The sequence below is a fragment of the Ipomoea nil genome, unplaced genomic scaffold, assembly GCF_001879475.1.
Source record: "Ipomoea nil cultivar Tokyo-kokei standard unplaced genomic scaffold, Asagao_1.1 scaffold1574, whole genome shotgun sequence".
In the NCBI taxonomy this organism is placed as follows: Eukaryota; Viridiplantae; Streptophyta; class Magnoliopsida; order Solanales; family Convolvulaceae; genus Ipomoea; species Ipomoea nil.
The window spans coordinates 427,277-449,198 of NW_017618002.1; the positions used below are offsets into that span (position 1 = coordinate 427,277).

The window sequence follows — 21,922 nt, forward strand, 5'->3', positions numbered from 1 at the left end:
AGAGTAATTCTTGGAACTCCTTGTGTGGTGATAGATTATTGTGGTGGGGTTTCTAGGTGCCTCCTATGTCCCCTATTTATATATCTAAGAGTCCTAATTAGGGCCCAAATACTATAGGCTTGCTAACTCTATTCCTTTTAGGACTAGGGGTTGGGTTTAGATGTGAGGGCCCACGGACTATGGTGGGCCTTTTCCTAATTAATTATTGTAATTTAATTCTTTCTTTGGATAATTGGTTAAATGATTTATTGATCTTAGGGGTCGTAACACGGGGTGTTACATTGATAGTCACCAAGTTGGCAGAACACGTTATAGAAGCAAAAATATCAACTGGAGATCATGTAGATACTAGGGTGTTGATTCCTCGAATGACTATGACACCCTTAGATCCAAGATTGTCATTCAAGTTTAAAAGAAGACAATTTCCATTAATGCTCTCATATGCAATGACCATCAATAAAAGACTGGGACAAACGTTATCTCATGTTGGTTTGTTGCTCAAGAAGTCTGTATTCGTGCATGGACAATTATATGTAGCGGCATCTAGAGTAAGTAATCCTAAAGGTCTCAAATTTTTGATTTGTGGTGATTTAGATCATACATGTAGTTCAACTACTAATGTAGTTTATAAGGAGGTATTTAACAACCTGTAATTTATATTTCGTTCCCATTTTATTTCTTTAACAGTTATTACTTTTTACTTTGCTTACATTTCAAAATGAAATTATTTACAAGAAGATACGCTCAAATGACAATTTCTTAATTTATAATATATAAAACGTAAATTAAATATTCTATAAATTATTTACCGTGCATCGCACGGGTAAGTTACTAGTTATATTTAATAATGATATAATTATATGATTGGCCAGTTAAAGATAATGGCAGTTTCAACTGGTCATCAGATAATAACCTCTCACGTTGATGGAACCGAGAGATTATTATTAGCCACACTGATTCTCTGGTCCTCTCCCCAATCTTCTAAAAGAAACTAAACTCTCTCCATCTGAGTTAGACTAAGGAATGCTAAAGATCTGGAAGGAGAAACCAAGTATCTAGTTCAAGCATTCACGGGATAACAATGGAGTCAGGTATGTTCACTGAATGCCAATTGAATGCAGTATGTGAAATCATGTGTTCTAAAGGTCTTGCATTCATAGAATTAACTTACATGTGGTATCATGAGCCAGGTTGTAGAACATATGTTTTTCCATATATTATGATTTAAAAGCATTGCTATATAAGGTTGATTGTATGTACTGTTGAATTCTGGGTATGTATATCATTTTGTATTGTGAGCATATATCCGTTAATGTGTATCCAACTATCAGCTTAAGCTTTTAATTGAGATGGAGCACATGCTTCAATTTGGTATCAGAGCCAGACCAAAGGTCATGGGTTCGAATCTCAACGCCACTCGTAAGCGACTATGGTTTACCGGTCCACGTGTTGGTTGGAATCCACCGTACACGTGAGGGGGCGTGTGAGTATATATCCGTTAATGTGTATTCAACTATCAGCTTTTAAGGTTTTAGTTGAGATGGAGCACATGCTTCAATTTGTATGAACCTATGATTCTTCATTGTTATGAATATACTTCTGCGTATAACATGTGCAAGCCATACATATGCTTTCTTTAAGCTTTTATTGCTGCAACTGTACTGTATGATTAAGTGAAGATTATTTAATATGCTGTACGATATAATATATAACTGCTTATATATTATATAACTGGTTGATGATGCAATATGAATTGAAATGAACATCAATAATTGCAAATGCTTTTGTTTGAATATTTGCAAATGCGTGTTCAGGTGCGGCGATTTCTTACGGTGCGGCAACACCAATAGTTCAACAAATATGCACCATCAATGTTAGGAAAATACACCACACAAAACAGAGAAAACAGAGCCCTGCATCACCAAACACACACCATTAGGTGTGAGTAAAAACACCATACACTGTTCAGAAATACACCATTGGGGGTGGTGAGTTATATGGTGTATTTTTTTTTGAGTATGTTGTGTATTTTGTGATGTTTTATTACATTTCATTGTGGTGTGGTTTTATTACACTGTTGGTGCATATTGTCAACACTGTTGGTGTATTCTGGAATTCCGCCGCACCGCCGCACGGGAAGACTCCGCCGCATTTGAACTTTATTCTATATATATATATATATATATATATATATATATATATATATATATATATACACACACACACACACACACAAAGAAATTGTATGAATAAACTGGTTTCATCTCACTGTTTATATATGTATATAAAATTGCGTATGTATGTATAAACTGTTTATATATGTATAAATTCTTTATATATGTATTACTGCGTATGTATTGTTTATATATGACATATATACATATATATTGTATGTAGTACGTACTTTTGATAGCGTGAAGGTTATTTTTGCTGCTGCATCACAATCAGTTGTTTATCCATATATTTAAGTATGTGTGTACTATTAATTTATGTATATGGTTCTGATGAATTCTTGCAAGCCATTCTTAAACTACTTCTTATGGATTGCTACAGTACTGCATAAATATATATGTTTATATCTTTATGTATTTCGTATGTTTATGACAGTATGGGTTGGATTTGTTGTTTGTACGCACTATATGTAATTTGTTGAATGTATCTTATTCTAGTTGTATGTAATATGTTTACCGTATCTGTTATAGCATATGCGTTCACAATTATTTGTATTATCGCTTTCGCTATATTACTGCATGCAGATTAATTTGTTAATTAATTATGTGTTAATTAAGTATGTAGATTAATTCTGATTCTTTATAGTATGTAAGCATGGTTTGTGTGGTGGTGTAGAACCTTATCCTTTATAAGATTGAGGTGTAGGGTTCAATCCCCATCCATGTGAATGATTGTATATTATATAATTATGTATGTGGATATTTTTATAATGATATTATTTATTATATTATATCTACTTAACTTGGTATCTAATTATGATTGATTTGTTAGTCACGAAAGTGGCCAAATTATAAAGTTTGAATAGATATCAAATTTAAATAAAATTCAATTACCCATTATTATGTGATGCTTATAATGAGGTGACATAATTTTTTTTCTTCATTATATTGGGTAAATTGAAGTTTAATAATTTTGAAATATTTATGAGTCGCCCAAAGGTGATCAATTATTTCATAATTATAAACATGCTAGTGGTTAATTATTTATATTTTATTGAGTTGTTTAGCATATCCAAAGATAGCAAACAAGTCTAGTCTTAATATACTTAATGACTAATTATATGAAATTTTTTTTTAGCATCGTATTATGTTTAAAGTTATATGTTGTTGGATCACCCAAATGAGACCTTCAATGTATTTGACTGTTTATGATTATGTTGAGCTTATTAGCAGCAAAATTAAGGTCCATGAAAATGGACGTGAGTGATACTTTCCTTGCACAATATATTTTAAACCCTTTGCCTCTCGAGTATGAGACATTCCAAGTGAATTACAATTCTATTAAAGATAAGTGGAATGTGTTCGAATTGCATAAAATGCTAACTCAAGAGGAAACAAGGCTTAAGTGACAAGGGATTCACTTAATTAATCTCATGAGTCAGTCAAGGGCTTGTAAGACGTTTTGAAAGAAGAATCATAAGGGTAAGAAAGGACCAATAAAGACTAATGAGTCCTCTTCTTTAATCCACGAAAGGAACACAAGAATGACTAATCTGCAAGAAATCTGGACATTTTCATAAAGATTGCATTAAGTGTAAGGCATGGTTCGAAAAGAAAGGTATATATAATATATCAGTATGTTTCGAATCAAATTTAACTGAAGTTCCTTACAATACTTGGTGGATAGATTCTGGTTCCACTACTCAATGTGTCGAATACTATGCAATGATTCCTTATGAACCAAACCATAAAGCCAAATGAAAAATTGTGTTCATGGGGAATCGAGTCAAAGCTCCGGTAGAAGCCGTTGGAACTTACCGTTCAATTTTAGATACTGGAAATCATTTGGATTTGTTTGAAACTCTTTATGTTCCTTCAGTTTCTAGGAATTTAATTTCTTTGTCAAAACTAGACTCTTATGGTTTTTCCTTTAAATTTGGAAATGAATGTTTTAGTTTATTCAAACAAAATCATTTTATTAGTTCTGGTATTCTTTCCGATGGTTTGTACAAACTAAAGCTTGACAATCTTTTTGCTGAAACTCTATTAACCCTCACTACTACAAAACACACTTACCACGGCGGTTATTTTTATAAATACACGACGGTTCTTGAAGTGCTGTGTAAGTGACCGCCTTTGTAAATAAAAACTTTCTACGGCGGTTATTTGAACCGCTGTGTATACTTCTAAAACACGGCGGTTGCTAACCGCCGTCTAATCTCACGATGTATGTCGTGTAATCTCAACAATTATATGTATAGATGGGGCTTTTCTTGATGAACCGCCGTCTATTCATATGTATAGACGGTGGTTCAATGTAAGAACTGCCGTCTATACATATGAATAGACGACGGTTCAATGTAAGAACCGCCGTCTATACATATATTTTTTACTATTTAAAATTTTTTTTTTGAAAAATTATTTCAATTTTCTTTTTATTTTCCAGTTTGTAAATCTGTAATATCAAATACAATAAAAAGCTGCACAATTTGATCAAAATGCATACAATAATACCAGTATTACAAATTTGTAAATCTCAAATTTCATAGGTAATAAAAAGCTATTCAATTGCATCAAAATGCATACAATACATCAACATGATATATATTATCAATCACAACCAATACTAATAACTAAATACTAATTCATTGTCATAATTATGTAGCTCTAATCCAATAATCAACAAAACTTTGGCACCATAAATTTCTCATCTCATCAATTTCTTCTAGTGAATAGCTTTCAGTAATATCGAACATCTACAAATTTAAACTCAAGTTAGAAAGTTAGTATAATGAAAATAACTAAATCTAATAAGTATGGCCGTAGAAAATATATTGAAGTGATCATTACTTACCTTGTCTAATCCATCGTCATCCAATTCCATTTGTAAAATATCAAACATATATTTCATCACATAATATCCACATTTTGAAGGGCACTACATCAAATTTAGAATATAAAATATAAAATTAATATAATAATATAAAACTAAACAAAACATGCATTTTGTATAAATATGAAGTACTTACTTTGCATGGAATCCAAGTCGACGGTTTGACTCTATTTACCTTCAATGAGTAGTAATTAGCCCAAGTGAACAGTAATTCTCTTTACTGAACAGCACACAATATAATGGTTTCTCAAATTTTCATCATTTCTCCATATATAGATTCTTTTCTCCAAAAAAATAATATTTTCCAAAATATATAATTTTGTCCAATACAATTCCTCAAAAATATAATTTCTCAAATTTCAATTTCCTCCACATATAATAATTTCTCAAAAACATAATTTTTAATCCACAATAAGGATGTAATGCAAATTTCACTATATGTAACCCTAAAAATTCCGGCCAAGCCACAGATTTACACCAATACGCGGGTTCGACACGTCGAAACCCATTCTCGATATTTCGAGAATCACCACACAATAGTACCATTTATCGATAAATGCACTCGTGTCCACATTAATAGCATATATCATATAATAGCACTACATATAATACTCGGGGAAAATAATAGTTTTAGTGAACATGAAGTGTTACCTCGGAAGACCAAAATTCCTATCAACACTTAATACCATTCTAGCCATCTCGATAGGGAACCTGTGAATCCATCAAACTTAATAATATTATTATTACTTACTGTTATTATTATTAATATAATCAACATCACCCTTTTCCTCAACTTACTAACAGTATCACGCCACCATCTGAATTTTATTTCTATTTGCGGAACCAGTTCATCATCATCATCATCATTATGCCCAACGACATTATCAGCATTAACATCATCTTTTAATCACCAACACTAATGTAATCACATTTAGATCCTCCATATAAACACTACCAATTAATCATTACATCATAATCCATTATTATTATAATCAATCATACCCCTAACATCATCATCATCATCTTGTAATCAACAGAACATCATTAATCCACAATCATCTAATCATTATTATACTAATCATTGCCTTATCATCAGAATATCACCATCGTGCATAATTTCTTCAAGCTTATCATCCTTCTAGTTCACAGACCCCACCTGTAACACCCCGAAATTTTTCAACCTTTAAGACTTATATAATAAAGATAAATTCTCATTAAATCCCAAAACATAATATAATAGAGTACGGGGTGCTATGCCACACTTGAGCTAGAGAACTCAGGTGCACAGGCTAACTAACTAATATCCTCAATAATGTAAATACATAAGCATGGCACGCAGGCTAATAGGGAAACTATCTACTCTACGCTCCAAATCTCTAACGCGCTCCGGTGTCTACTCCACTATGCCTGAAAGCCAAATATATATGTTCAGCGAGAGATGCTGGTAACCCACTCCAACGCGTTGAAATATAGTATATATATATATATATATATATATATATATATATATATATATATATATATATATATATATATATATATATATATATATATATATATAATCATTTCGAAACAGGAAGATATATACTTAAGAGACACTAGTTTTAAAACCAGGAATAGACTCAGCAATTACGGACAAGCACATCAGACACAATAAGCAGTAAAGTAGGAATAACATCATAAGGAATACGCATTTACGGTCACCAGCCACTCCTCAATTTCAAACCACATCATCAACCAATCATCATCCATATCACATAATCATTGATGGTGCCACGGGACCAATCGCATGCCCCGAACATGAAGGTTAATGCTTATAGAATTAACACAGCCCCGCAGCACCCTACCTCAGTACCGTGGTACGAGGGGAGTTGATCGCAACCAACCCTTTGAGAATCGCTGACGAACTCAACGTCGGACCACGATCCGACACACTGCTGACGCGCCCAGTCGGTGGACCGCGATCCCCTTTACAAGGAGGGACTTACGACCCTACACACCGTTGATGCGCACAATCGGTGGGCCGTAGCGGATCAAGCCCGACACACCGCTGAGCTAAACTCAGTCGGTGGGCAAAGATCCTCGAAGACTACGGTCCTACATACCGATGTCCCACCACTCGGTGGATCGCAGCCAGCCATAGCCCTACACACCGCCTGATTACTCAAGTCGGTGGACTACAGCCTTCCTCGGCTTGTTGGCCCTACACACCGCCTGGCGCGTCCAGGTCGGTGGGTTATATCACCGAGGCCCATGTGGACCTTCAGTCCTATACATAATCTTTATATACCTGACCGGTCTCTACCGGCCTAGTTAACAGTTAGGATGGTTCTCAGCCCATTCAACTGCCCGTATAGTGGACCTCAGTCCTATATCATATCAATATCCCTGACCGATCTTAACCGGTCCGGTTAACAGTTGGGATGGTTCTCAACCAATTCAAGTGCCCGTATAGCCCAATTGATCTTAACCAAGTTGGGGTCATGCATCATGTAACACACAATAGCACGTAATGACACATAATTCACATAGGGAGGGGGAGACATATAATTAAGCTTACTTGTGCTCATTCACATACTAAGGAAATATCAAGATTCGTCAAGAATTATCATATCATAATCAAGAACTTCTTTTTATCATCAAGGTCATCAAGATTCTCAAGAACGCATATAAGTCATCTTATCAATCATCAAGAACATAACATAATTATCACAGAAGAATTCAATCAAGACACAAGAATATAGAGGGAGGCCAAGGAAGGAGATTATAGCGAAGAAAATAGGTTTTGTTGAGACATGGGTTACCTCTTAGACTTAATTAATTTCCTTGGCTGTGAAGGGTCTTTCTTTAAGATTTCTCCTTTCTTGATTTCTCCTAAGGGAATTCTTGGAACTTCTTGTGTGGTGAGAGATTATTTGTGGTGTGAATTCTAGGTGCCTCCTATGCCTCTATTTATATAATTAAGAGTCCTAATTAGGGTCTAGGTGGCACGGGTTTACTAATTCTATTTCTTATATGACTAAGGGGTTGGCTTTAGGGATAAAGGCCCACGGACCATGGTGGACCCCCTTTTAGCTAATTAGTAGATTTTAGCTCCCTTTTTGGGCCGAGTACTTAATTAATTAATTTGGGGTTTAGGGATCGTAACACGGGGTGTTACACTCTCCCCCCCCCCCTCCCTTACAAGAAGTTTCGTCCCCGAAGCCGGTGTGTGGGTCCGCTCTTTCACCCCTGGACGTCGCGTAATTTGGCCTCCTGATCAGGAAGTGTGGCCCCGCGCGTTTGTCTTTGTTCTGGTGGACTGGATTTTTGGTGAAGTTGTGATTGAAAAGTTCGGGTCTACCTTGGTTTCCTGCTCCCGAGCTGGATGCACCGCGAGTGCCCAACATGGCCTCGATGGTTGCCACCCTCTGGTCCAAAGCGCGTGTTGCGCGAATTAGGGATGAGAATCCCTCGTCCATGATTTGTTCTGTCGGGTGAGCTGTGCGAGGATGCGTTCGTTGACTGATTCTTCATTTAGGACCCTTGGGTTTCCCCTCGCTCGCGTGGGTGCCGGTGGATTAGGCTCGCTATCTTCTTCTTGCTCCTCATTTTCCCCTGGTTCCCCGCAGTCTTGCATTGCCCGCTTGAGTTTCTTGTTGGAGATATTTAGTTGATCGACCAATTCCCTTCGTTCCTCTTCGGGCTTAAGGCAAATCTCTTCGAGGGTGATGTATTGTCCCCCTTCGGTGTAGTAGATGTCATTGCGACGAAGATCCGGAGCATTGAAAGCCATGCCGTTTGCGGTCTTGACCTCTGTGTGGCTTAGGTCTACCCCCTTTTTCTCCATGATCCAACTCAGGATCATCCCGTAGGGTAGGCTAAGTCGGTTGCTAGTTTTACAAAATTCCATGTGTTTCAACATGAGGGCCGGCAGATTGAACTTAATTTTGTGTTTTAAGAGATAGGAAAAAGTACACTCCAAAATTTCCACATCCTTGCTTTTATTATTTGTGGGCAATAGGCTGTCAGTCACAATCATAACCAATATCTTTTGCTCCGCGGTTAGCCATTTCCTGTTTGGCCGGGTGGGCGAAGTGAAACCTTCCTCCTTTCCGAGTAGGTATCCGAGGTAGTCTTTGTACCCCGTGTTTTGAGTACCAATCCATCCTTTTCGGTCGTAGTCTGACACACCTGTGGTGGTCAATTTTAAGAGCTTGGCCAAGCGGCCCTCGGAAAGTATGATTTCCTTGCCCCGGACCTTAGTGGTGATTTCTAGTTTATCACCGCGTTTGGCGGCCACCAAATGTCGATAGAACTCCTTCACCAATTCGGGGTACGTATCCACTTTTATGGTGAGGTACGTATCCAAAAGCCCTTGGTGATTGAGCATGTCGACCAATTCCGGAGAAAATTGATCGGGTTCGAGGGCTTTACCTCCGATCACGGTGTAGTCGGCGTTGCTCCATTCCGGGGTGCGGACTCCGAGGGGTTTTTTCGGCATTTTTTGGAATTTTCTTCTGGATAGCATTTTCCGGCGGACTCCGGCGAGCTTCCGGTGGGATTTCGACGAGGGCTACGGCGGTACGGCTTCGTCAGCTCTCGGCGCGGCGGCGAGGATGTCCGGCGAGGCAACGGTGGCTCGCGATGGAGCTTGGCGTGCGACGTGAGCGTGGCGGCGTGTGGCAGCGGGTGGGATCCGGGCGGTCGACGGTGGCGTCGCGGGTCGCTCCCGGTGTGGCGGCGGCGAGCGTCGGGGACGGCACCGTCGGCTGGCGGTGGCGGTTGGGGCGACTCGTTGGGGTGGGTGTCGGGTGGCGGCGGAATGAGTGGGGTGAGGGAGAGAGAGAGAGATTGTGGGAAGAAGATGGTGAGGCAGAAGAAGGGTTTTTGATTTGGGGGTTTTGGGGTTTTTTAGGGATTTGTAGGGGTTTAAGAAGGGAGTGTTCCCTTAAGTTTCCAAGAAATACTCATGGCTTAGTGGTTAAGGGTTTGAGTTTTCAAGGGAGAGGTTTAGGGTTCAATTCCCATTGGTGACATTAGTTTTCCTTGTGGAGTATTTCTTTGTCTTTTCCTTCTTTTGTCTCCTAGTGGGAGAAGATGTTGGTCGTTGTTGTTTTGTGGGTAGTCTTGTTTTCTTTAAGCTATTATTTCGAGCTAGCTTTTATTCATAATAATTTCAAAGTGACTAGTCTAAACACGCGATTCTACTACGGGGGTAGTTACAAAAAAAAAGGGTTTTGTTACATTATCCTAAACAAAATTCATCTTCCTGGTTTCCTTCTGGCGGGTTTGCGTGATCTTCGTTCTCTGGGGTTATATTTCCCCCGTCTGGGTCGGCTCGTCCTCGAGTTTGGCTTGCGTGCGGTTCATGACAAATACTTTTCCGGGGGCACCATAGTTTCCTTGATTGTTCGTGCCCCCGTGTTGGCTTATGGCCATAGGGCGTGAGTTTGAGGGTTGAGGGCAGAGGAATGCCTTGTGCCCTTCTTTCCCGCAATTGAAGCATCGTAAGGGGTTCCCCATGAAGTCCTTGCCCCTATGGCTTTGGTGGCATTTTGGGCAGGGGAAGCCCCCTGTATTAGTTTCGCTGTTTCTTGGGGGTGGCCTCTGTCCCGCTGGATTGCTTGGCCTTGCGTTAGCGTCGTTTCTTGTTCTTTTCATGGGTGGCGCCCCACCTCCTGTGTTCCTTTTTCGAATCTGTTCTTGAACCCCACACTGTAGTAGTTGGATTCGGTAGAGATTGGCGGCACTGGAGTAGGTCTCGTTGAGGGTCCGGGGTCCGCTTACTATTAGGGCTTTTCGGGCTTCCAAGTTGAGGCCTGATACAAATCTCTCTATTTTGGTTGTCTCTGTGGGGACTAGTTCTGGCGCGAAGCGTGCCAGTTCGAGGAATCGTTTATGGTATTCCATGATGGTAGCCGTTCCTTGTTTTAGGTGAAGGAACTCTTCGTGCATAGATGCTTTTATGTGGGCTGGGTAGAATCGTTCTCGTAGTCTGTTTTCAGACTTTCCCAGTTGAATCCTGGTTCTCGTCTGTAAGTGGGTCCCTCGTGGATCCACCAAAGGTCTGCCTCGTGTCCGAAATAGAATGAGGCTACCTCTACGCGACGTTCCTCTGGACATTCTACTAGACCCAGGATTTTTTCGAAGGTCCGAATCCATTCCTCAAGGATGGCGGGATCTTCCTCTCCTGAGAAAGTGGGTGGTCTGTGGTTTGAAACTTGTCGGGCGATTTCTGAGTTTGTATTTGGTGGAGGTGGTGGTGGTCAGTTGTTGCGGAGAGCTATGTTGCTTAGTGCTTGGGCGACTTGGGTTAGTTGTTGTAGGGTTTGAGCCAGGGGGTCTTGAGTAGCGGGTTCCGGAGTCCTTGATTGTCTTCTGGTTGGTGCCATGATGCTGATCTATAGAGCCAATATTTATAGTAACGTTTGAGTCAGAGCGCTGTACCCTTACCTTGGTGTGATAAGCGAAAGGGGAGTCTTTTAAATTTGTGAGAGATAAAGTGAGGGGAGGTTACGTGATGATAGGTAGGCTCACAATCTCACCGCGTGTCTTAAGGCCCCTAGTTCCTGTGTCCTTAAATAACTAAATCCTATCTTACTGATCTCCTAGTGCTTTTAAGCCTAATGTCCTAAGGTTTGGTCTTAAGGGTCTTATCCTAGGGTCAACTTAGGCTCTGATACAACTGTAACACCCCGAAATTTTTCAACCTTTAAGACTTAAATAATAAAGATAAATTCTCATTAAATCCCAAAACATAATATAATAGAGTACGGGGTGTTATGCCACACCTGAGCTAGAGAACTCAGGTGCACAGCCTAACTAACTAATATGCTCAATAATGTAAATACATAAGCATGACACGCAGGACAAAAGGGAAACTATCTACTCTACACTCCAAATCTCTAGCGCGCTCCGGTGTCTACTCCTCTGTGCCTGAAAGCCAAATATATCTGTTCAGCGAGAGATGCTGGTAACACACTCCAACGCGTTGAAATATAGTATATATATATATAGATATACAAAATCATTTCGAAGCACGAAGATATATACTTAAGAGACACTAGTTTTAAAACCAGGAATAGACTCAGCAATTAGGGACAAGCACATCAGACACAATAAGCAGTAAAATAGGAATATCATAAGGAATATGCATTTACGGTCACCAGCCACTCCTCAATTTCAAACCACATCATCAACCAATCATCATCCATATCACATAATCATTGATGGCGTCACGGGACCAATCGCATGCCCCGAACATGAGGGATAATGCTTATAGCATTAAACCGGCCCCGCAGCACCCTACCTCAGTACCGCGGTATGAGGGGAGTTGATCGCAACCAACCCTTTGAGAACCGCTGGCGAACTCAACGTTGGACCACGATCCGACACACTGCTGACGCGCCCAGTCGGTGGACCGCGATCCCCTTTACAAGGGGGGACTTACGACCCTACATACCGTTGATGCGCACAATCGGTGGGCCGTAGCGGATCAAGCCCGACACACCGTTGAGCTAAACTCAGTCGGTGGGCAAAGATCCTCGGAGACTACGGTCCTAAATACCGATGTCCCACCACTCGGTGGATCGCAGCCAGCCATAGCCTTACAAACCGCCTGATTACTCAGGTCGGTGGACTACAGCCTTCCTCGGCTTGTTGGCCCTACACACCGCCTGGCGCGTCCAGGTCGGTGGGTCATATCACCGAGGCCCATGTGGACCTTTAGTCCTATACATAATCTTTATATACCTGATCGGTCTCTACCGGCCTGGTTAACAGTTGGGATGGTTCTCAGCCCATTCAACTGCCCGTATAGTGGACCTCAGTCCTATATCATATCAATATCCCTAACCGATCTAAATCGGCCTGGTCAACAGTTGGGATGGTTCTCAACCCATTCAACTGCCCGTATAGCCCAATTGATCTTAACCAAGTTGGGGTCATGCATCACGTAACGCACAATAGCACGTAATGACACATAATTCACATAGGGAGGGGGAGACATATAATTAAGCTTACTTGTGATCATTCACATACTAAGAATAATTCCTAGGGGCTCATATAACTTCCACCTAGGTCCACGGGTTACCAATTCAACTAGCATGCAATTCCTAAGACTCGTTAAACCTACGAATGGTACCCGAAATTCCGAACTAGACTCGGGCACGACAAACGCGGTCCGTTGGGACACCATGGGGGAACGGGGAACATCAAACGGGGAAGCTGGGGACCCGGGGTGGGGTATGGACCCGCAGGTAGCCGGTGGGTGGGGGTCACCCGCCGGCTGCCCGCCGGTGGGCACTGTTCCGGGAAGCGGGTAGCCGGCGGGCAGCCGGCTGCCCGCTGCCGGGCAGTACCCTTTGGGCAGTGGGTAGGTGGTGGGTTCCCCCACCCCCACCTACCCCCCACTGACTCATTCATCACAAATTCGTCTCGGGACCTTTTGTGGAACCCGAAACCATGCTTAGACACTTTTAAACGCAAATAACGACATTACATAAGCAATTAACGGATCAAAAGCAAGAATCATGTAGGACTTATCCTATATATAATCAACACCCGATCATGCGAGTTCCTATCCAAATATAAATCTAGAATGTCATCAATACAAATTCCCAACCCAACCTAGGGCTCTAATCCCACCCAAATCATCAAGAATATATTTTATTTTCAACATCAAGAAAATATCAAGATTCGTCAAGAATTATCACATCATAATCAAGAACTTCTTTTTATCATCAAGGTCATCAAGATTCTCAAGAACGCATATAAGTCATCTTATCAATCATCAAGAACATAACATAATTATCACAGAAGAATTCAATCAAGACACAAGAATATAGATGGAGGCCAAGGAAGGAGATTATAGCGAAGAAAATAGGTTTTGTTGAGACATGGGTTACCTCTTAGCCTTAATTAATTTCCTTGGCTGTGAAGGGTCTTTCTTTAAGATTTGTCCTTTCTTGATTTCTCCTAAGGGAATTCTTGGAACTTCTTGTGTGGTGAGAGATTATTTGTGGTGTGAATTCTAGGTGCCTCCTATGCCTCTATTTATATAATTAAGACCTAATTAGGGTCTAGGTGGCATGGGTTTACTAATTCTATTTCTTATAGGACTAAGGGGTTGGCTTTAGGGATAAAGACCCACGGACCATGGTGGACCCCCTTTTTAGCTAATTAGTAGATTTTAGCTCCCTTTTTGGGCTGAGTACTTAATTAATTAATTTGGGGTTTAGGGATCGTAACACGGGGTGGTACACCACCGCTAGTCCACACCGCCGAACACCGTACCGTTCATCATCAACGAACAATCTACTTTTTAACGGAAAAGAAGAATAGAGATAGGGAGAAGGAAGAGAGAGTAGGAGACTATTAGGTTTAGGAAGGGATTAGGGTTAACTTTGAAGGGAATATATATATTTGGAAATAATATAATTATATAGAATTATTCAGTGTAGCTACATACAATATATAATTGGAACACTATTATATAATATATATATATATATATATATATATATATATATATATATATATATATATATATGTTAATAGACGTAGGTACATATATTATATAATTATGCTATGTAGGAACATAATATATGTGCACATGTATATAATTAGAAAATACTAGGTTTTCTTGGATTAAGAAACTATTAAGCTTAATGAATAATATTGATTTAGGAAAATTTAATAAAATTAGTCGTATGCACATACGGTCCTCGTACAATGCCCAAAACAATATGGGGTATCACACCTTTACACGGCGGTTATTTAAAACCGCCGTCTATTAAGTGACGTAAATATATATTAGAAGGCGGTTATTTAAGAACCGTCGTCTATTAAGTGACGTAAATATATATTAGAAGGTGGTTATTTAAAACCGCCATCTATTAAGTGACGTAAATATATATTAGAAGGCGGTTATTTACAACCACCGTCTATTAAGTGACGTAAATATATATTAGACGGCGGTTATTTAAGAACCGCCGTCTATTAATTGACGTAAATATATATTAGACGGCGGTTATTTAAAACTGCCGTCTATTAAGTTGCGTAAATATATATTAGAAGGTGGTTATTTAAAACCGTCGTCTATTAAGTGACGTAAATATATATTAGAAGGCGGTTATTTAACAACCGCCGTCTATTAAGTGACGCCGTATATAATAGACGATGGTTATTTAAAGACCGCCGTCTATTAAGTGCGGTAGTATATAATAGAAGGCAGCAATTTATAGACCGCCGTCTATTATGTGCCGTAGTATATAATAGAAGACGGTTATTTAGAAAACCGCCATCTATTATGTGTCGTAGTATAACAACATATAATATAAGGAGGTTTTTTAAATAACCGCCTTCTAATATAATAGAAGCGTTTTGATAAATTCAAACTCTTTTGATATTATCTAATTAACAAATTAGATAATATCAATATTATCCATACATAAATTCAAATATACTAATATTGATAAATAACCAATATTTATCAAAATTTAAGTGTCTACAAATGCCCCCTCGAGACTTGCTTGTACACCACTTTAGACCATATAACACTCAAAAGTATGTAGTGCAAGAAAGTCTCAACACTACAACTTAAAGATATAAGGCCGTTTCAACTCGTGCCAAGGAGCCTTGAAAGATATAAGGCCATTTAAACTCGTGCCAAGGAGTCTGAATATAAGGCCGTTTAAACTCATGCCAAGGAGTATCATTTAGCCTCCTCCGTTTCAAATTTCATACAGGGTTTGCCCCCATATCGGTTGAAAGTGCCTATGAAGAGATGAGAGGCAGAGCTGTCCCACTGGGCGTGCCAATTTGTGAACAAAGAAAATTGAATAAAATTTAGTAATATTCAAAATTCAAGTTACATGTCAAGTATCAATGCTGTGTGGGTACAAGTGTAACACCCCGAAATTTTTAAACTTTTAAAGCTTATATAATAATGGTGAATTCTCATTAAATCCCAAAATCAACATAAGAGTGCGGGGTGCTATACCACATCTGAGCTGGAAAACTCAGATGCACAGGCTAAACTAACTAAACAACCTTAAATCAATGTCAATACATAATCATGGCACGCAGGCCGAAAGGGAAACTAACTAATCTACACTCCGGATCTCTAGAGCGCTCCGGTGTCTACTCATCTGTGCTTGAGAGCCAAATATATCTTTTCAGCGATTGATGCTGGTAACCCACTCCAACGCGTTGAAATACAATATAGGTATATATATATATATATATATATATATATATATATATATATATATATATATATATATATATACATATATAGATAGATAGATATACGAAAACCATTTTGAAGCAGGAAGAGATATACTTAGGGGACTCTAGCTTTAAAATCAGGGATAGACTCGGCAAGTAGGGGTAAGCACATTCAACCATGATAAACAGTTATATAGAGACAACATCATAAAGAACATGTATCTAAGGTCACAGTTTACTTTCAAATCATCCACATCATCATTCAAATCAGACAAGCACACCTTGATGGCGCCACGGGACCAATCACATGTCCCGAACATGAGGGTTAGTGCATATAGCACTAACATGGCCCCGCAGCACCCTACCTCATACCGCAGCATGAAGGGGTTGATTGCAACCAACCATACAGACCGCCGATAGCTCGACGGCGGATCACAGCCCTACACACCGCTGACGCGCTCAGTCGGTGGACTGCGATCCTCTTCTGGGGACTACGACCCTACACACCGTTGATGAGCACAGTCGGTGGATCGAAGCGAATCAAGCCCTACACACTGCTGAGGGACTCAGTCGGTGGGCGAAGATCCTCGGAGACTACGACCCTACACACCGCTGGCCCTTCACTCGGTAGATCGTAGCCGACCGTAGCCCTACACACCGCTTGATCACTCATTCGGTGGACTATGGTCTTCCTCAGGCTGGTGGCCCTACACACCGCTGCCGCGTCCAGTCGGTGGACCATCCGCACACGAGGCCCGTGGGCTGTAGCCCAAGAAGTGAATCACTGACCGCAGCCAGGAAAATGAACCGCAGCTCATAAACAACCAATTTGACCGCAGCCAACTTCTAAACCGCAGCTCAGGAACAACCAATTTGATCGCAACCGAATTGGGGAATCATGCATCACATAACACATTGTAGCACATAATAGCACATTGGGAAAGGGGGGAGATGTAAAAATAAACTTACGTGTGATCATTCACATACAAAGAGTAGTCCTAAGGGGTTCATGCATTCTTCTCCTAGGCCAACGGGTTACCGATTCACTAGCATGCAATTCCTAAGACTCTTTTATCCTACGAATGGCACCCGAAACATCAAACTAGACTCAAGCACGACTAACAGGGTCCGTTGGGACACCACGGGGAATGGGGAACATCAAACGGGGAAGCCGAGGACCCGGGGTGGGTAATAGCCTAGCGGGTAGCCGGTGGGTGTGGGTCACCCGCAGGCTACCCGTCGGCGATGGTCTTCCGGGCAACGGGTGGCCGGCGGGCAGACGTCTGCCCGCCGGCTACCCACTGGCTGGCGATGATTCTCGGGCAGCGGGTAGGTGGCGGGTACCCCTACCCCCCAATGACTCTTTCATCAAATACGCGTCCTGGGATCCTTTATGGAACCCGAAACCATGCTTAGACACTTTTAAACGTAAATAACGACACCACGTAGGCAATTATTGGATCAAAAGCAAGAATCATATCGAACACATCCTAACATGACTTCTAAACATAAATAACGCCCGAACATGCGAATTCCCGCCCAAGTTTAAATCAAGAACATCCTAATACAAATTCCCAACCCAACCTAGGGCTCTAATCCCATCCAAATCATCAAAATCATATTTTATCTTTATCATCAAGAATCATCAAGATTTATCAAGATTATCAAGAATCATCACATAAATATCAAGAACCTCTTTTTAACATCAAGATCACACATAAGATCATCACATCAATCAACAAAATTATATCACGAATATCATAAAGGAATTCATCAAGACACAAGCATATAGAGGGAGCCAAAGAAGGAGAATATATCAAGGAAAATAGGTTTTGTTGAGACATGGGTTACCTTTTAGCCTTAATTAAATTCCTTGGTTATGAAGGATCTTTCTTTAAGATTTCTTCTTTCTTTGTGGTGAAAGTTATTGTGGTGTGAGTTCTAGGTGCCTCCTATGTCCCTATTTATATATCTAAGAGTCCCAATTAGGGTCTAAGTGGTATGGATTAGCTAATTCTATTTCCTATAGGACTAAGGGATTGGTTTTAGGGATAAGGGCCCATGGACTATGGTGGGCCCCCTTTTAGCTAATTAATGAATTTTAATTCCATTTTTAGGGTGAGTAATTAATTAATTAATTTGGTTTAGGGGTTGTAACACGGGGTGTTACAACAAGTCTCTGGATGGTCCTCTGATTCTTCAATTTGATGCCTTGAACACTCCACCATTGAAGGGCCTCCGTGTTTCAAGTGGCTTGATCTTCAAAGAAGGGCTCGTATATATAGCTTGTTCTTCTTTAAGGGCCTCCGAGTTCAAATGGCTTGATCTTCAATGGTGGTTTGGATCAATAGGCATAGGCATGATCATTATGGAGGAGGGGCTTTTACTTTCAGGATCACAATTTTTTTTGGAGATCTCTGAATAAACTTGATGTATCTATGAATTGTTCCTAGGATGTGTTTGTGATTACATAGAAATAAGATGTCCTATTTATAGCTGTAGGATAGAAAAGTTTTGATAAACTCAAACTCTTTTGATATTATCTAATTAACAAATTATATAATATCAATATTATCCATACATAAATTCAAATATACTAATATTGATAAATAACCAATATTTATCAAAATTTAAGTGTCTACAAATTGGCACACCTAGTAGGACAGCTCTGCCTCTCATCTCTTCATAGGCACATACCATTCAACTGGTATGGGGGAAACCCCCATATGAAATTTGAAATGGAGGAGGCTAAATGATACTCCTTGGCACGAGTTTAAACAGTCTTATATTCAGACTCCTTGGCACGAGTTTAAACGGCCCCATATCTTTCATGGCTCCTTGGCACGAGTTGAAACGACCTTATATCTTTAAGTTGTAGTGTCGAGACTTTCTTGCACTACATACTTTTGAATGTTATATACTCTCAAGTGGTGTATAAGCAAGTCTCGAGGGGGCATTTGTAGACACTTAAATTTTGATAAATATTGATTATTTATCAATATTCGTATATTTGAATTTCTGTATGGATAATATTGATATTATCTAATTTGTTAATTAGATAATATCAAAAGAGTTTGAACGTATCAAAACTCTTCTATCCTACCGCTATAAATAGGAGCCCTCATTTCTATGTAATCACAACATCCTAGGAAAAATCATAGAAAGAACTCTGAAGCTTATTCAGAGATCACAATAAAAATGTAATCCTGAAAGTAAAAACCCCTCCCCCTCCATATGTTGATGCTTGTTGATCCAAACCTTCATTGAAGATCAAGCCATTTGAACCCGGAGGCCCTTCAAGAAGAACAGGCTATATATACAAGCCCTTCTTTGAAGATCAAGCCACTTGAAACCCGGAGGCCCTTCAATGGTGGAGTGTTCAACGCATCCAATTGAAGAATCATAGGACCATCCAGAGACTTGTATCCACACCGCATTTGATACTCAATGTAACCCAGAATTTTGAATTTCTAAATATATTTATTCAATTTTCTTTGTTTACACACACAAATAAGAATGCAGCCACAAGAAGCACACAGATCCTTGAAATTATACACACTGATATATGTGGACCTTTTGATATCCCAACTTTTGGAAAAGAAAAATATTTCATCACATTTATTGATGATTTTTCATGTTATGGTTATGTCTATTTGTTGCATGAAAAATCTCAATCAATAAATGCCTTAGAGGTATTTGTGGATGAGGTTGAAAGACAATTAGACAAAAAGGTGAAAATTATAAGATCTGATAGGGGTGGTGAATATTACGGAAGGTATAATGAAAGTGGACAATGCCCTAGTCCATTTGCTAAATTTCTTGAAAGACATGGTATTTGTGCTCAATACACAATGCCTGGTACGCCACAACAAAATGGTGTTGCATACAAGCGTAATGGTACCTTAATGGAAATGGTTAGGGCGGAGTATGATGCGTTATTCTTCTTTACCCTTATCATTATGGACATATGCTTTAAAAAAAACGCTGCTTATTTATTAAACAGGGTTCCTAGTAAGGCAGTTTCAAAAACACCATTTGAACTGTGGACAGGAAGGAAACCTAGTTTAAGGCACCTTCATGTTTGGGGATGCCTAGCGGAGATACGCATTTATAATCCACATGGAAATAAACTGGGTTCAAGAATAACTAGTGGATTTTTCATTGGTTATCCAGATAAATCTAAAGGGTATAGATTCTATTTTGTCCTAGCCATACTACTAGAATTGTTGAAACTGGAAATGTTAAGTTCATTGAGAATGATAACATAAGTGGGAGCGTTGAACCAAGAAAAGTGGAACTTAAAGAAGTTGTGGTGCAAGATTTTCCTATATCTTCTTCTCAATTTGTTGTTCCTCCTATGCGTCAAATTACTCTGCTTTGAGTTACTCACATTGCTCATCCTGCAACGGTTGAACAATTTGATCACATGCTGGAACAACACATTAATGATCAACCAGTCCATGTTGAAGTTAGCAATGAACCCACAGATGATATTCCTTCAGAAATAGCATTAAGAAGATCTCAAAGACAAAGAAGATCAGCTATATCTGATGATTATATGGTTTATCTTCAAGAATCAGATTTTGATATTGGAATTGATGAAGATCTAGTTTCATTCTCGTAGGCTATAAATAGTCCTAATTTTTCTAAATGGGTCGAAGTCATGAAAGATGAGTTAAAATCAATGGAAAGTTGGTTGTAAGCCAGTTGGCTGAAGGTTGTAAGCCAGTCGACTGTAAATGGGTTAAGACCAAACACGACTCAAATGACAATATTGAACGATACAAGGCCAGACTTGTTGCCAATGATTTTACTCAAAAGGATGGTATTGATTTCAATGGAACATTTTCACCTGTTTCAAAGAAAGATTCATTTAGAATAGTTATGGCACTAGTAGCTCATTATGACTTAGAGCTACAACATAAGGATGTGAAAACTGTCTTTCTGTATGGAAATTTAGAGGAAGAAATTTACATGAAGTATCCTGAGGGTTTTTCAATTGAAGGAAAGGAACACATGGTGTATAAATTTAAAAGATTGATATACGGACTTAAACAAGCTTCCCGACAATGGTATCTTAAGTTTAATGATACTGTAACGACCTTTGGATTTAAGGAAAACATTGTTGATCGGTGTATATATCTAAAGGTCAGTGGGAGCAAGTTTATATTTTGATTCTGTATGTCGATGACATTTTGCTTACTACTAATGATCTTGGTTTAATGCAAGAGACCAAGCAGTTTCTTTCTAAAAACTTTGAAATGAAAGATATGGGCGAGGCATCCTTTGTGATTGAAATTGAAATATTTCAATTCATAATTGATCACAGGGAGTGCTAGGATTGTCTCAGAAAGCATATATTAACAAAGTTTTAGAATGGAAAAATGCTCTGCATCATTTGCTCCAATTCAGAAGGGAGATAAGTACAGCCTTATGTAATGCCGTAAGAATGAATTGGAGCGTAAGGAAATGGAAAATATTCCTTATGCTTCCTTTTAGCCGAGGGGGCTATTTCTTGGAAAAGTGTGAAGCAGACTGTCATTGCTGTATCCACTATGGAAGATGAGTTTGTGGCATGTTTTATGGTCACAAATCATGGATTATGGCTGCGAAATTTTATTTTGGGACTTGGAATTGTCGACAGTAT

General features: G+C 39.4%; 1 long non-coding RNA gene across 1 annotated transcript; it reads left to right on the forward strand.

Moving 5' to 3' along the window:
* The first annotated feature begins 1,466 nt into the window (after window positions 1-1,466).
* LOC109190196 lies at window positions 1,467-21,445 on the forward strand. The gene is made up of 3 exons (XR_002055670.1): window positions 1,467-1,561; window positions 4,955-4,957; window positions 21,435-21,445. It is a non-coding gene; the product is annotated as an uncharacterized LOC109190196 (long non-coding RNA).
* Window positions 21,446-21,922: the final 477 nt, after the last annotated feature.